Below are 15,137 nucleotides of genomic sequence, written 5' to 3'. Positions count from 1 at the left end.
TACCTCCAAACAGTTTTTGGTTTGTAAACTAGGATACCCTCTTTCCCTTCTTCCATTTCTTTGAGACTTATCTCTGACTTTTCTCGATACTCCCTCATGCAATAGGATCACTCCTTTTACTTGCGTAGCCAGTTGGAGTAGTCTTTTACCTTTGCATCATTATGTATTCTCTTCTTTCTAGGATCCTTGGGAACAGGAATTACTTGTTTTTGTGCCTACTTGAATGTTTATGACCAACCATGTGACTAGACACAATTCTCATTCTTTGTGGATTACTTTTTAAAAGTGTTTTCTTACATGTAGAATACTTTATACTTGCAAAAGTATTTTTGCTTTTTTTGAAATGCATATGAAAATACCCTTGAAGAAAGCGTGATAATATATCTTAATTTCAGCAAGGCAGGGTAATATATTGTAATCTTAACAGCAAGATTTCATACAGACAGCAGCACATTTGAATTAAACTAATTTTGAATTTCTGTACTCATATGTTTAATAGGTGTATGGCAACCACATCAAGTTCCATACATATAAAGTGTCCAGTTTATTTTTTTTAATATGTTTTTACTAGGGGCCCGTGCACGGAATTCATGCACAGGGGGTAGGTCCCTCAGCCTGACCTGTCACTTTTCCAATCTGGGAGTGCTCAGGGGAGCCCTCTCCAATCCAGGCGATTGTGTCTGTCTTTGCAATCATATGAGCAAATTGTCTGAGACCCCAACCCAGTTTGGTTTGGTGCTTACAGAATAATAGAAGTCTTTTTTTTTTTCTTTGCTTCATTGGTGGAGATTTTCTAGAAGTTGCAGGATATCTTATCTTTCTCAGATGCTTGTAAGTTTTAAATGGACTCAGGATATCTTCTTTACACTTGGACTTGAGATCTGCATCTGACTACAGGGTGTATTTGTGTTCAGTGTCTTAATAGCCTCCTTGTTTAGAAATGCTTCTTTTAGTCATCCAGCAAAGCAATTTATAATAATGTAAGTATAGTTTAAGTCAAAACCATTCTTCTTTAAATCTGCACCTCAGGATATTTTTCCATTGATTTTTAGAAACAGACATACCAATGTGAGAGACTTCAATTGGTTGCCTTCCCTGTGCCCCCAACCAGGGCAGGGAGCCTTCAAACAAGGTATGTACTCTTGACTGGAATCGAACCCGGGACCATTTAGTTTGCAGGCCAATGTTTTATCCACTGAGCCAAACTTGCTAGGTCTCAAGACCATTCTTTGTGTAAGTGGATTCCACTCTAAAATTACAAAGCTCTGTCAGTAAAAAAATTCTTGACTATATACCACTAATGTATTTATAAATTATTTACATGTTCTTCCATCGTAACTATAAATCCTTCACAAATATAGACATTAAAATAGGGTGAGATGAAAAGACATTCTAATGTTTTTTTCCACATCCCAGTGAGTCATCTTGCATTAGCATGCACCTTACTTTGGAAACCATCGCTCTTTGGCATATTGCTTGGGACCTTAGTTTCCCATTTGTTTTTAAGCTAAAGAGTTTCTGGCAAATGAAATGTATTAAGTGCCCATGCTGTATATAAAACATCTGCAAATCATATAAAAAGTATAAGATACATTATTCCTTTGAAAAAGTAAACTTGTAAAGGGTTTGTGGCAACATTTTGTTTTAGTTTTAGCACACATAGTTTGAAATATGATGCTGGGACTTAAGAGAAGTCAGGACTAAAGAGAGCGATTTGCATTAATCTGCATAAAGGTAATCTTTGAAAAGTTAGAAATAAGTGATATCTCTAAGACAATATGTAGAGGATAAAACCAGAAAGCCCTCGCTGTTACTGGGTGGGTACAGATTGAGGTAGGAAGAGTAATCAAAAGAGCAGGCAGAGGGAAAAGAGTACCAGGCCAATCTGGGCTCGCAGAGACTGAGCAAGTCTGGGCAGTCGGTCAAGAGCTACCATTCATTCATTGAATGTCTGCCTTGAGCCAGTATGTGGATTAAACACATTCTCAACAGCAGTGGTCATTATCCCAAGTGCTTTTCTGAGGTCAGAGAAGTGTAGTTTCAGAAAAACAGAAGGAGTAGAAGCTAGGAGGTAAGAAAAGAGCAGCTGTAAGGTAGTGTCACATGACAAGTGTCCTCCAGAGCCACCTAGAGCACTGATGGCTACGGAAACCTGTTTGTGGTTGGGCAGAAAAAGTGCTCACAGTTTAAAATGTACTGTAAGGTTTTCATTTTTTAAACACAATAAGCTTAACTTATACTTAAAAGGTTGGCATTAAGTACTAAGACATGATTAAATATGCCATATTAAGTATAGCATCTTAACCTAGCTCTTCAGTGTTTTAGTCCTGACATATAAAATTTACCATCCTTCATTGGTAACATGAAAGCAGAGTATTCCTTGAGTTGGTTGGACAGGGAATAGAGATTCATTTTTAAGTTTAAAAAAAAATGTAGTAGTGGTTATTTTCTTGAAAGAATTTCAGAAGTGAAATTTCAGGCATTGGAGCTGCTTTCACACTGGCCGCCCTTTGACATAGGGTACAAGGCCTGTGTCCAGCCTGTTTTGCATGGGGCAGTGGTGGAGACATTCGGAAGCTCCTGGTAGCGCTATGAGCAGGAATTTTTTTAAGTATGTTATAGTGCTTTTGTGCCGTGTGCAGCCCTTTCACAAGGGGTGCTGCAGTGGTTCTCCGGGGCGGTGCCAGCACACTGGCGTGTGGTTTCCAGCTGTAAAAAGCAAGTTACTGATCATTTTTTAACTTGAGATGGAGAGGAAGGGAGAGAGGGAGAGGATGAGAGAGATCCGTTTGTTGTTCTTATTTGTCCATTTATTAAGGCTGCTGCTTGTGTGTGCCCTGACCGAGACCAAACCCGCAGCCTTGGTGTATCGGTCAGGGCAATAGTCCCTTTCCATCCATGCCATGAAACTGGTTTTCCTTTTGTTCTAATTGGTTCGTGGAGTGATGGGTTATTTGGGGTTTTTAAATTCAAAATGCTACTATTGTTATATGATGGTTTGCATTGTCTAAAGGGGAAAATTGACGGAGACTGCTCCTGAGCTCAACGGGGGCCTCTGTTCTTTAAAACAACTCAATATAAAACCAGATTTTAACTGGCCTGTGTTGAGAAAGGCCCTAATAAGAGAGCCTGCTACTTTAAGGGGATAGCACAGCCTATGGCATATCCAGCAACTGAAGTGGTGGCACCTTCTTTTCTGTTTCTCTCGGGCACAGGTTTCTCTCACTGCCGCCAGAGCGGATACTGCCCCACTTCTTTTGTCCTTGTGTCATTGGACCTTGAAGTGGGCACCCTAATCCTTTAGTGTCAGTGTCAACAGAATGCTGTCAGTGCCAGGACCACTGTCAGTGTTTTCACACTGGGATCCATGCACAGTTGACCCTTGAGCAATGCAGGGCTTAGGGGTGCCAACCCAACCAAAACCACAGTATTGTTCTTTAAAGGAAAGGTAAAACGTAATTCTGTCCTGTCATTTACTGCTTCTACCAGATGTTTTATTGACCTTTCATTAGTCTCCCAAAAATATAACAATATTTAAATTCTGGTTGTTCGGGAGGAAATTATTTTTTCTTGTCATTTGCGATGAAGTAGGACAGCATGAGAATTTAGAACATGGGCTCTGGGCACATCTGTGTTTGAGTCTCAGCCCTGCCTCCTGCCTTTGTGATGTTAGGTAAGTCACTCAGTCTAGCCAACCTTCAGTTTCATTGGGTAAAGTAGGACGATAATAAGTTAATTACCTCTTAAATGTGATAAAAGTATTAAGTGCTTGCTTAGAGCAGAGGATTCACTAAAGGTTAACTAAGCAACTTAATTTTCTGACCCTGGCAGGTAAGCTGCTTGACTATTTGGTGTCTGAATTTGGAGAGTACCAGGAACTTTGAGAAAGTACTTGATCCTTCTGAGTTTCAGTAAAATGAAGAATGTGCCTGCCTCCCAGACTTAAATGAGATAACGCAAAAGCACCTGGAGGAATATTTGCTCAACAAATAATTACTGAGAGCTTTAGGGATGCCGCAGTGGACAAAAGAAACAGTTTTGGTGTTCATGGGGCTTACACAGAGAACTAAATTAATACTGTTTCAATCAGAAAAGGCAAAGAAATGCCACATATTCAAGTTATAAAATCTTAGGAAGAGAGCAGGTTTTCACATTTTCACAAAGTTAATGAAAGGTCTAGTCACCAGCAGCTACGGAGATTTTTGTCACTAGTATAAGACAAGTGGCAGTAGTTGGTGACTGTCTACCAGGGATTCATAGATACCTGAGTATGGACTTAAAACCACCTTTCTGGTGCCGCGGGCCTTGTGCCTGCATTGACCGTGTTTGCCAGTGGTGACTCATTCTGCCAGCTCCTGGAACAAATGTGGAATGGAATCGGGATTGTAGCTCTCATGGCCTGGAGCCCTGATGGTGAGAAAAGGACTCTGAGTTCAGGTGGTATTTTAATCTCTCCCACTGAAGGTCATGCCTGGGAGAGTATGGGAAGTGAACAGATGGTGTTATTATGTGGCCTCAAATAAGATAGTTTGTTTTTCCGTGCCATGGTTTATAGTATCACTATTACAAAGTTCTAAAGGGGCCCCTGGGAAGCTGCTGCCAAAACAGGATTATAAGTTTAACGGAGGAGGGAATCCACCTTCGAAGCACGAAAGGGAGAAAGTGGGGACGGTGGAGAAGCCTTCCCACCACAGTATGGTTCTCATGCTGAAGAGAGGAAGTCTTGAGTAGAAAAGCCTCAAACGGCAGTGTATTCTGAGAAAACTGCCAGGCAGGGAGTGTCTCCAAGCCAGAGACACCCAGGAGAGGAGCTCTGCCGGGCAGGGACAGGCCAGAACCGCCCGTGCCCCGGCAGGTGGAGAGCTTGGCCTCACACAAAGACGGGGAAGCAATGGGGCAATAGTTGGGTCTGATAATCAGTCAGGCTTCCCACAGCTGGTTGTCTTCAAGGAGATGTGAACAGCACTCTCATGGATGCCGCAGACCTTAAATGCATCCTTTTTGGTGGAGGGTGAGGAGATGTGGCATATAAGATAGGCCCTTGGGAATCCTATAGCCAAATAGACCCACATCTAGATCATTGTTTGGTATGGATCACCTATGTGCCAGGCACCAAGGGTGCAACCCCATGCATAATAGAAGGGCCCCTGCCTTCATGCACTTGGTAGGAGAATGCCAATGTCCTGCTGTAGACAGAGTGGTCACCAAATTCCTCTCTGGGGGCCATAGCCTGGGCCTTGCAGGCTGAGGAAATAGAAAGTACACGGGCCCTGAGGCAGGAAAGAAGTCAGCCTGTGTGTGGCAGGAATGGCAAGAGGAACCATATGTTGGAGTGAAGGGAACATTCCGAGAATGGGGTGACCTGGGATGTGGCTAGAGTAGAGCAGGAGCCAGATAAGGCCTTGTCAGCTAGGACGACGAGGCTTTCAGACCTTAAAATTGTTATTTTTTAAATTGCAGAGAGGAAGGGAGAAAGATTGAAACATCAAAGATACAGAGAAAATCATCGATCAGCTGCCTCTGGGGATCGAACCCACAACCTGGGCATTTGCCCTGACCAGGAATAGAACCATGACCTCCTGGTTCATAGGTCAACACTGAACCTCTGAGCCACACCAACTGCGCCTGACTTTATTCTAAGTGCAATGGGAAGCACTGAAGATGTTCTAATGCTCCAAGCAGGGGAGTAATTGGATCCAATTTACATGTTGTCAAGAGCGCTCCTCCTGCGGTGTTGGAGGATCCTTTGGAAGTGTGGTCATGGGAACAGGGTAGGAGAGACTAACAGTTTTTCAGGTGGAGATTATTAGAGACTTGGACTTGGATGGTATCCACAGAGAAGTGGACTGATCTAAAAGGTATTTGAAAGGCAGCAGCATCTGGACCTGCTGTTGGCCTCTCAGGGTTGTGGCCAACCTGGCTGGTTAGATAGTGATGCCATATACTGAGATGGGAGAAGGAACAATCGGGGAGTAAGGATTCAGTTCTGGACATGTCTGGGATGTGCACTAGCCACGGGGCAATTTCGACGTTGCACTTGAAGCAATTCTATCCAAGAGCATGTATGATTCTGGGGGCTGGAGACAAATTTTTGAGTTGTCAACATGTGAGAGGTATTTATAGCTATAGGATTGGATGAGATCTCTTAGAAAAGAGAAGAGGTTCTAGGCCCAAGCCCTGAGGAACCCTAACTGTCAGGAGTTAGAGGAGGAGGAAGGGGGAAGGTCCAGGGAGGAGGGCCAAGCAGCCCAGGAAATGCAGCACTTCAGGGACAAACACTCATTGCTAAACGCTGAGGCCAGAAGACAAAGCTAGAAAAGTCTCAGCAACATCAGGGCATGTTGGCGATCTGAACATGGTCATTTTCAAGTGAGCGGTGAGGACAAAAGCCAAATGAGTGGCTTTAAGAAGGAATGGGAGATGGGAAAGCAGAAATAGCATGTGTAGATCTTCCTTTTGAAGAGTTCTATTGGGAAAGGGAACTGAGGGATGGGTTAATCACTGGAGGAGGATGCCAAGTCCAGGGCATCTTAAATTCTCACCTACTTGATGGTTGTTTAAGATAGATTGATTGTTGTTTAAGATAGAATCTGTAAGAAGAACTTTGGGACTGATAGTCTTCATTGCAGAGATGCCGCCAGCCCCTGGGTGAAGAGGGCCCGGTCAGCAGGGCCGCTGGATCGGGCTGGTCAAAGTGACTGGGCTCTGTCAGCAGGTGGCAGCCCTTGGAATTGGTTCTGAGCCGTTCACTCAGATGTCCCTGACTTAGCTCTGGGGGAGTGAATCCAAATGTCCTCTAAGAGTGCCGAGTGACCACCCCACAGGGCCCGCCACTGAGAAGTACAATGAAAGAACAGCAACCATCGGCAGTGGAGGCCTGCTCCCACCTCAGCTAGTGAGCAGCAGCCACAGGAAGGACCACTTGGGCCTCGGGAGCTCTGAAACCCACAGTGAAACTGGGGATGAGGTCTTTTCAGGGATCCAGCTGCACCCATACTGAGATAGCACAAAAAGTCTTGAGCCAAAAGTCATCTCCTGTCCTTTTTGCCATAAGGGTTTCCCAACCCCTTGATTGCCTCTAGCAAGCTGGTGACCTGGGGAACAACTGTTGTGCCAGAACCATGGACTCCAAGCAAGGGCCTGACCTCTCCCTGTGAAGATTGGGGGGGATTCAGTGACTTCACCCAGAAGGCGTGGAGCTGACACATCAGAGGGCGGGAAAACTGCTCAGATGAACCTGCAACCCTTGGTATTCATAAGAAACCGTGCGTGACATAACTTAGAGCAATTAGAGAACCCCTTACTTTTTATCCACCAAAGCCGCAGCCTCATTTATTGGACAACAGGCAGGGTTTCCTGTGGAATAAGGCCTTAAAAATGTAATCCTTTTCTAGTGATTAGATCTGCAGTGATCCTCAATTCTGCACATAGAAAAATACAGATGCTCAGCCCCCATCACAGCCAGACCAATTCAGTCTCTAGTGAGGGGCCCAGGCATGGCAGAGTGTGTGTGTGTGTGTGTGTGTGTGTGTGTGTGTGTGTGCGTGCTGTTTTAAGCTTTCTAAGTTGCCCTGATGTGCAGCCAGGGTGGAGAACCTCTACATTAGAAATGTATCACACTTTTTCAAAGGCTCCATTCTACATGATACCTACTTCATTTCAAATAAAAAAAACTTTCTATTCTCTATCAAAATTAGAAAAGATGAAACAAACATGGTTAAAGGAGAACATTCTCTATAGGTAGCTGTACAGTGAACTTATGCCTCAAGGCCCTAAAGGCTTCCCTTCAGAACATTGAAAAGACTTGCACATGTGACTGAATAGCCCTAGGTTCGCGTAGCTCATGAGACATGAGAATGGCCAAAAGGCAGGAGACACGGAAATGTCAACCTGTTGTCCAAAAGGACAGTACAAGCCAATAAGCTTGAATTGGATTCCTGGAAAAATTATAGAATGCCTGATAAAAAAAAAAGTCAATCTGTGAAGCTTCCAAAAGGAATCAGTAAGGTGGGGAGACCATTCCTGTTTGGGTAGATGGGGACGGGTGGCTGCTGGAGATGGGGTCCTCCAACTATCCAGATCACACAGAATTTTACGTTCTACCCACAGGATGTCTAGTCCTCTTTCTAGTTCTAAGATTCTTTGAAAGCTCCAGTTGTGAACCTCTTTATCATGGAGGTGGATTTTAATGTAAAGAATATTGTCCAAGTGATGCTATACTTCAGCCCAGGAACGTGTGTGTGTGTGTGGGGGGGGGGGGGGGGGGGGAGTGGAACAGCCGAACACAGATTCTCCCACATTACTCTCCAAGCTCTCCCTCTCCCCAGACACTGAAACCCATAGAACAGACCTGCTTTGGCCTATCTCCCAGTCCAGCCTCAGCTGCTGTTGTCATCTTTAACCTTCGCTGCCTCACTTTTTATCAAACTATAAAAATGGTAACAGAGAATCATTTCACAAGAGCTGACCTGGCCTTTCTTCCCTGCGGACATCCGAGGCCCAGGCTGCGGCCACACCGTGAGCATCCACGTTCTCCGTCCGCACGCTCCCCGGGCAGGCCGAGTGCCTTCTGGAGACACCCCTGAAGACTGCATCTGAGGTCAGCTTCCCAAAGACCTCTCTAGGAAAATCCCATTTTTATCCCTTACCAAGCCCAGTTTTCCAGTCCCATGAATTTTCTGGAATATTTTTGGAGAAAACCAGATACACGGAAGAACTGCTGGGGAGGTCCGTTACAAATGTCTTTACCCCAGATGTGGACAGATTTAAGTTTATTCTTTGCATATAAATCGTCAGAATAAGAAGGCAACATTGAGTCAAGAAGGAGCTTTTGTTCAACTGCATCTAACAGAGACCCTCAGCTTAAACACTCTGACTCTCCCCTAAAAGTCTGAACCTCTTAGGACTAATGCAGTGTCTGCCTGCGGCCGGCGACCCAGGCTCCTCACTGCTTTGTTACATGCAGGCATGGCCTCCGCCCAGGGCAGCACCCAGTGCTTAGACACACACAAGCGCGCGCACACACACACACACCACAAATAAGGCTGGGGAGTGTCTTTATTTTGGGCAACCAGTGAAAACAGAGGAGGACAGACAAGGGCAAAGACAAGTAGCCTCTCTAGCATACATTTCAGAGCGGGGAGGGGGAGAAATCCTGATCCAATTCCATGCCATCGGGCTGCAGGTCTGAGTCACAGCCTCAGCGTGTGCCGCCCTGCTGCTCCTGCAGAGGGAACACTCCACTATCTCCGGGTGGCCGCTCCTCCCCAGGCCCCGGGTGTGAGGTCAGCAGTTTCTGACCCGCCCACCGCCTCACTAGGGACATCACAAGATCAACAAGCAGCCCTGGGCTGGAGGGTGGCCAGACACAGGATTCTCCCAGCAGCCACGCCAATGAGAAGGAGAACCTGCTTTCCACCTGCCTCGTCCATGTGCACACCTCGTTCACGTCATTACATGCCTCGCCCCTCACACAGGCGTTTTCAACCAATCCCTGGTGCTGCGCTTCCAGCACATCCTCTCTATTCCTCCGGCTCCTTCATTCCTCCGGCTGCTTAAAACAATTGTCTCCAGCGTTTGAACAAACCCACATACACTCCCCTCCCCACGCCTTTGTTTAAACAAAGAGAATGCTGCTTTCTGGTTTGGTTTTTGGTTTTAAAAGCTGGAGACCTGGCCCACTGGCTCAATTGGTTGTAGCATTGTCCCGTCCCCTCTCCCCTCTCTTCTCTCCCCTGTTCTTTCTCTCCTCTCCTCTCTCTCTCTCCCTGCCTCCATCTCTAAAAAAGAATTGCAGACTAATGTTACGTTCCTTTGCCGCACTGAAACTCACTGATGAGCAGAATTAAGCTTGTCTCTCCCTTCCCTTTCCACTCCCATAAAGAAAAAAAAAAGCCAGAGCGGCTCTGACCTTCAGGGCCACACGCACGGATCTAAAACCGCACACTCTCTACCTGCGTGGAGCTTAATCAGTTTAAGGGGGGTCTGGGCCAAGGAGCGGCCCGAATCCCAGCCCCAATCTGCCGCGCAGAACTTTCCCCGAATGTGATTTCAAACTGAATGCCGCTTGCCGTTTTGACACTAAGTCTGTATTATTGGACAATAGCTCTGCCTCACACCTCAGAAGGAAACAGATAATATGTCATTTTGGTAATATTATTAAACTGATGCTTGGAGGAGCTAAGTGACAGGATGAACTAACACTGGGTCCAATCTCTGTTGCTAATGTGAGATGTGAAAAGAATGGATGTGTGTATGGTTAAGAGAACGGACATCTATATTTAACCGTGTGCCAAATGTTCTTTTCTTGCCGCTGTCCAAGATTGTCCAAAGCTTTGATTTGATAGAATGACTTTTCACATTCCTTTGGAAGTCTGTCCTGCCTCTGGGTCTTTTGCTCTGAGGGATGGATTGGGAGTGCAGGCCTTACGTAATCTCTAGGTCTAACGTTTCTGTTCTCTGCCTGAAGATTCGTAACACCTTGTGGATTCCACTGCCATCAAGGAAAACAATCATCCCTGCTACTTAAATATTAGGTCCTTAAGGTGAAAGCATTATACATAAATATTGCCTACCCAGAAGCTTCTGAATATTTATTTCATTTCTAACAGGAATGCTCAACGCTTTAAACTTGTAGGGGTGTCGAACTCAATCAGAGAAGGGGCTAAAATCTAAAATCCAGCCTAAATTGCGGGCCGAATGGTTTACTGAACAGTCATAAACTGACAATGTCATAAACTGACAGCGGAGTGCAGTGATGACAGCGAGGTGCAGGCCACATTGCACGGCCTGGCGGGCTGGATTTGGCCCGCGGGCCTTGTGTTTGACACATGTGCAAAGCAACATTCTCCATTATAAAACAATTTGAAAAGGAAAAGAAAAAAAAATCCCACAAGAGTAACAAGGGCTGGGTTTTCTGTTTGCTTGCTTGTTTGTTTAAAAAAAAAAAAAAAAGCTAGTTTTCACAAAAAGGACTGCTACCGGTTTATAAGACTGCTAGAAAATGGATCCTATTAAAAATAGCCAGGAGCCCAATCATTATTTTAAAGGTGCTTTAGAATGAGAATAAATGTTCAGTACTTTTAACATGGATTAGCATGTATCTGGAGGAGCTTTTTAAAGAAAAAAAATCACAAGTCTTATAAAATCGAACAAACTGAAACTGTGTCACTTACAATGTAAAACTAACGCAGCTGAAATTTAGGGGTTGACTCATCACTCCCACATTGGTATTTCGTTCTCTTGAGCTCATATGGTTTTTCTTTAAAAACTGGTGATAGCAGCTAAATGGGACTATTTCCCACTCCTACTCACCGAGAAAAGTGCTTTTGTGAACATGTCAGCTCTGTTCCATCATTACCTGCCTTCACCGGGTGACACAGAGGCAGGCTGGCTGCTCACACTCCCACACCAACATTAGCACCGGGTCAGGACCACCGCCCCAACCAGACAACCCTAAAACTGCCATCTGTCTAGACCAGTGAGTGGTTGGCAAACCGAGGCTCACGAGCCACATGCAGCTCTTTGGCCCCTTGAGTGTGGCTCTTCCACAAATACCACGTGCGGGCGCACACAAACAGTGCGATTGAAACTCGGTGGCCCATGCACAGAAGTAGGTTTTCGGCTCTCCAAAGAAATTTCAATCGTACTGTTGATATTTGGCTCCGTTGACTAATGAGTTTGCCGACCACTGGTCTAGACTGGATCTTTAAAGTCTTTTAATCTAGCCTCTTCATGTTGGACATGGGGAAGCCATGGCACAGAGAAGTTCAGCAACTTGCCCAAGGTCACACAGCTTGCAGCTGAGCCGAGAACCCAGGTCTGTGTGATGCCTAAGCGCTTTTCACAGCCTGAATTGCTGCCACTTACCAGGATCTTCCATCGGTGCCATGCTAATTGGGAGGCAGTTTCACAAGTGTTCTGTAAGATATGTGCAGGAAAGCCTGGACCTTATCCCTAAATCTGTTCAGCTCCACTCTTCCTGGTCAAGTTAGGTTTCTTCAGACTAAGCAGCTCCATCACTCCCTCCTGCTACGTGCTTTCTCATTACCTCTTCTGGACACATCCCACTGATCCTTTCCAGTTATTGGTACCCCTTTTATCCCACCCCAAATGGGACCCCTCGAGCTTGTCCCTCTGCTGTAATCCCACGGCTGTCCTTCCTGTCTCCCCTCCCTAAACATTCAGTCCCTTTGCCTCCCCTCTTCCCTCCCAATCCAGCCTCCAAGCAGCCTCTCTCACACTCTCACTCTTCCTAGTTCCACCACTCAGTGTCCTTCCCCTTGCCTTGGGAATAGTCCCCTCGCAGGTTTGCTTGTCTGGTGTGTCCAGAAATGCTTGTCTAACCTCCAGTAGCTGTACCCAGTCTAATTGCTGTTGGTTTACCACTCCCCCACTCCTCCCACCCCGGACAAAGAAGCCACAGTCCTGATTTGGGGTTCTGCTCTGCCTCTGCCAGCTCTGTCTTTAGGTACATGATTTACCCGTTCCCACATATAAGATGAAGACGTGAAGCAACACAATCTCTAAAGAGATGCCTCTAATTCTAAGGTGCTGTGTGTCTCTCCATTCCAATCTGCCCAACAGACTGCTTCCAGGGAAATTTTCCTAAAATACTGATTCTCTCTTTTTCTTTTTCTTTTCTGCAAAATCCTCCAGGTGCCCCCTCCTTTCACACACTTCCTTAGCTTGGCCCTCAGGGCCCAGACAGGTGCTAAACACTCCTACCTGACCATCCCATTCTCTCCAGCAGCCCACGCTCAGCTAAATTCAGCTACTCCCTTTCCGGTACACTTGTGCCAAGCTCTCTACCTTTTTGTTTCTGTGGCACCAAAAGCTTCTCCCTTGTTCTACAGGTGGAATACATGCCATGTCTTTGTAAGCTGCTTGAAAGCAGGGGATGCTCTTTCTTCATCCTTGTCTCCCACACAACACCTACCACTTAGGAGGCACGCAGTGAACAGCTGTTGAATAAATGTATTCACCCAGAATTGCACTAAAATCTCTGGGCCATCACGTCATGTTCTCCATTTACACGAGGCATCTCATCAAAACCCACCCTTAAACCTTTTAAAGGCAAAGTCCTAATTAAGCAACTTATCTTCATCCTTTCCTTTTTGTCCACTTTGAGCTGATATTTAGAACTTCATCCACATCCATTGTCCTTGACTGAATAGACCTATTTGATTCCTGATGCTCTTGTCTAGTCTATTGGCTGCCCACTCTGGCCCACAGGTGTGATGTGTACCCTGACTGTTTCATTAAAGTTGTTGATGCAAATGCTGAACAGGGGGAAGACCAGCGGATTGCTTGATTGGCACTTCATTCTTTGTCTTTTTATCAAGCAGTCTTTGGATATGTCATTTAACCACATGTTACTAGCTGCTCATTTTGTTTCAATTAATTGTGTACATAGACAGAATTGAAGAATAATATTCATTTATTGAACTCATTATGGAGAATAGTCCTATCCAAGGCAGTGTGCTGGGCTTTGTGTAATAAAAAGCAATGATTACAATTAGGCCCCTGTCCTCTTTGAGCCACAAAGAGCAAATAAGGGCTTCCAATTGCATGTTCAGGATGACTGCCCCAGTCCTCACCCTGCTCAGCAGACACCAAGGTGTACCACTCAGTCATTTCAAGGACATAACCAACAAGTTGCTTATGTTGCTTCTATTTATAGCACATTGCCTGACTTAGTCACATGACTATACCTGGGAGAAAGGGAGTTTGGGAAATGTAGTCTTTTCACTGATAACCCCAGGCCCAGCTAAAGCTATTACTTTTGAAGAAGGAGAAAACTGATATTGGGAAGACAATTAACAGTGAACCACAAAGAGAAAAAGGAAGAATTCCACGTGAGAAGAAAAACTGTAAGAGAGGAAGATGATTGATTAATTATATCTCAACCGAGTGGAAGTAACCAGGGAGCCATAGATTTGGATTTAGCAGAACAAAATTAGAACTCTTAAAGAACAAGTGGGCTGTCTTGAGAACTAGAGTTCTCCATCTCTGAAAATGATTTAGGAAATAGAAGAATTTATACTCGGAGGAAGATGGATAAAAGGTCAGCCTTGAAGACTGTGGGTGACACAGAGAGGAAAGATTAGGAGACAGAAAGCATAGACAGGACACTACGACACCAGCCCTGGGGTGAGGCAGAAGGGGTGGAAGCAGTCAGAATGGCCTGGAAGGAACAGGTATCAGCGAATAAACAGAGCGTGGCTGTCCACGTGGGACTACAGGGGCCAAGTGTGCCCTGCGCCCCTGGGAGTGAGACTGATTTATGTCTCTGCAGGTACCTGGGGGCGGGGAAAGGCAGACGTGGGGAGCACATCAGCTCGGCTCACTTACTAGCAGAGATGCAGGACGGTGGGCTCCGGGGGGCACTGTCTTTGCGTCTCAGGTGTGGGCCTTCCTGTGTCTCCCCTGCCCAGGGGAGGGAAGCCGGTCTCCCTGCGTAAAACAACGGACGGCATGACGGGCTCTGCTCCTGGGGAGGCGGGCTGCTCATGAGCAAGAGCTTTTCTCCCTCTGTCCTGATTCTCGCTTCTATTTAAATTCAAAGCGCTGCCGAATTTTAAAATAATGTGGCCTGCTTTTCCCTGCCGCCCTTCAGCGCACCGCAGGTATTTGATCTGTCTGTGCTGCAGAGGCAACTGCTCTCTGATAGCAAATGTTTTGTGTCGCCATAAAAATCGTTCCCTTTGATGGATACCCCGGTTGCTTTGTGCTCTGTCCAAGAACGTCATTGCACATCTGCTAAGTCGCAGCGTTTCCCCCACTAAGATTCCCTGGGTGGCCAGTTTGTGTTCCAGACCAGGGAGTCAACCTCTGTGGCTCCTGATGGCTGTTCGGGTCGTTGTCTCAAGGGGCAGAGCCACAGAGGAGCGTCCTTCTGGAACAGCCCCTGCAGGTCCCTGGGAAAAGGGAAGGAGGCCTAACTGGAAAGGCTTCTGTTGCGGTCCCTCTCGCTCTGGTATCTGAGGCACTTCTTTTTTTTTTTTTTTTTTTTTTTAATATATTTTATTGATTTTTTGCAGAGAGGAAGAGAGAGGGATAGAGAGTTAGAAACATCGATGAGAGAGAATCATCCATCAGCTGCCTCTTGCACACCCCCTACTGGGGATGTGCCCGCA

The 15,137-nt window shown here is 45.7% G+C and overlaps 1 long non-coding RNA gene across 1 annotated transcript; it reads left to right on the top strand.

Moving 5' to 3' along the window:
* The first annotated feature begins 2,859 nt into the window (after positions 1–2,859).
* On the top strand, positions 2,860–14,828 carry LOC311611884. The gene is made up of 3 exons (XR_014793174.1): positions 2,860–6,552; positions 6,598–10,632; positions 10,840–14,828. It is a non-coding gene; the product is annotated as an uncharacterized lncRNA (long non-coding RNA).
* The last annotated feature ends 309 nt before the right edge of the window (positions 14,829–15,137 follow it).

Source organism: Pipistrellus hanaki (genome assembly GCF_964339955.1).
Source record: "Pipistrellus hanaki genome assembly, chromosome: 17".
Taxonomy (NCBI): Eukaryota; Metazoa; Chordata; class Mammalia; order Chiroptera; family Vespertilionidae; genus Pipistrellus; species Pipistrellus hanaki.
Note: the sequence above shows the minus strand (reverse complement) of the source record. Positions and strands in the feature narration are given on the sequence as shown.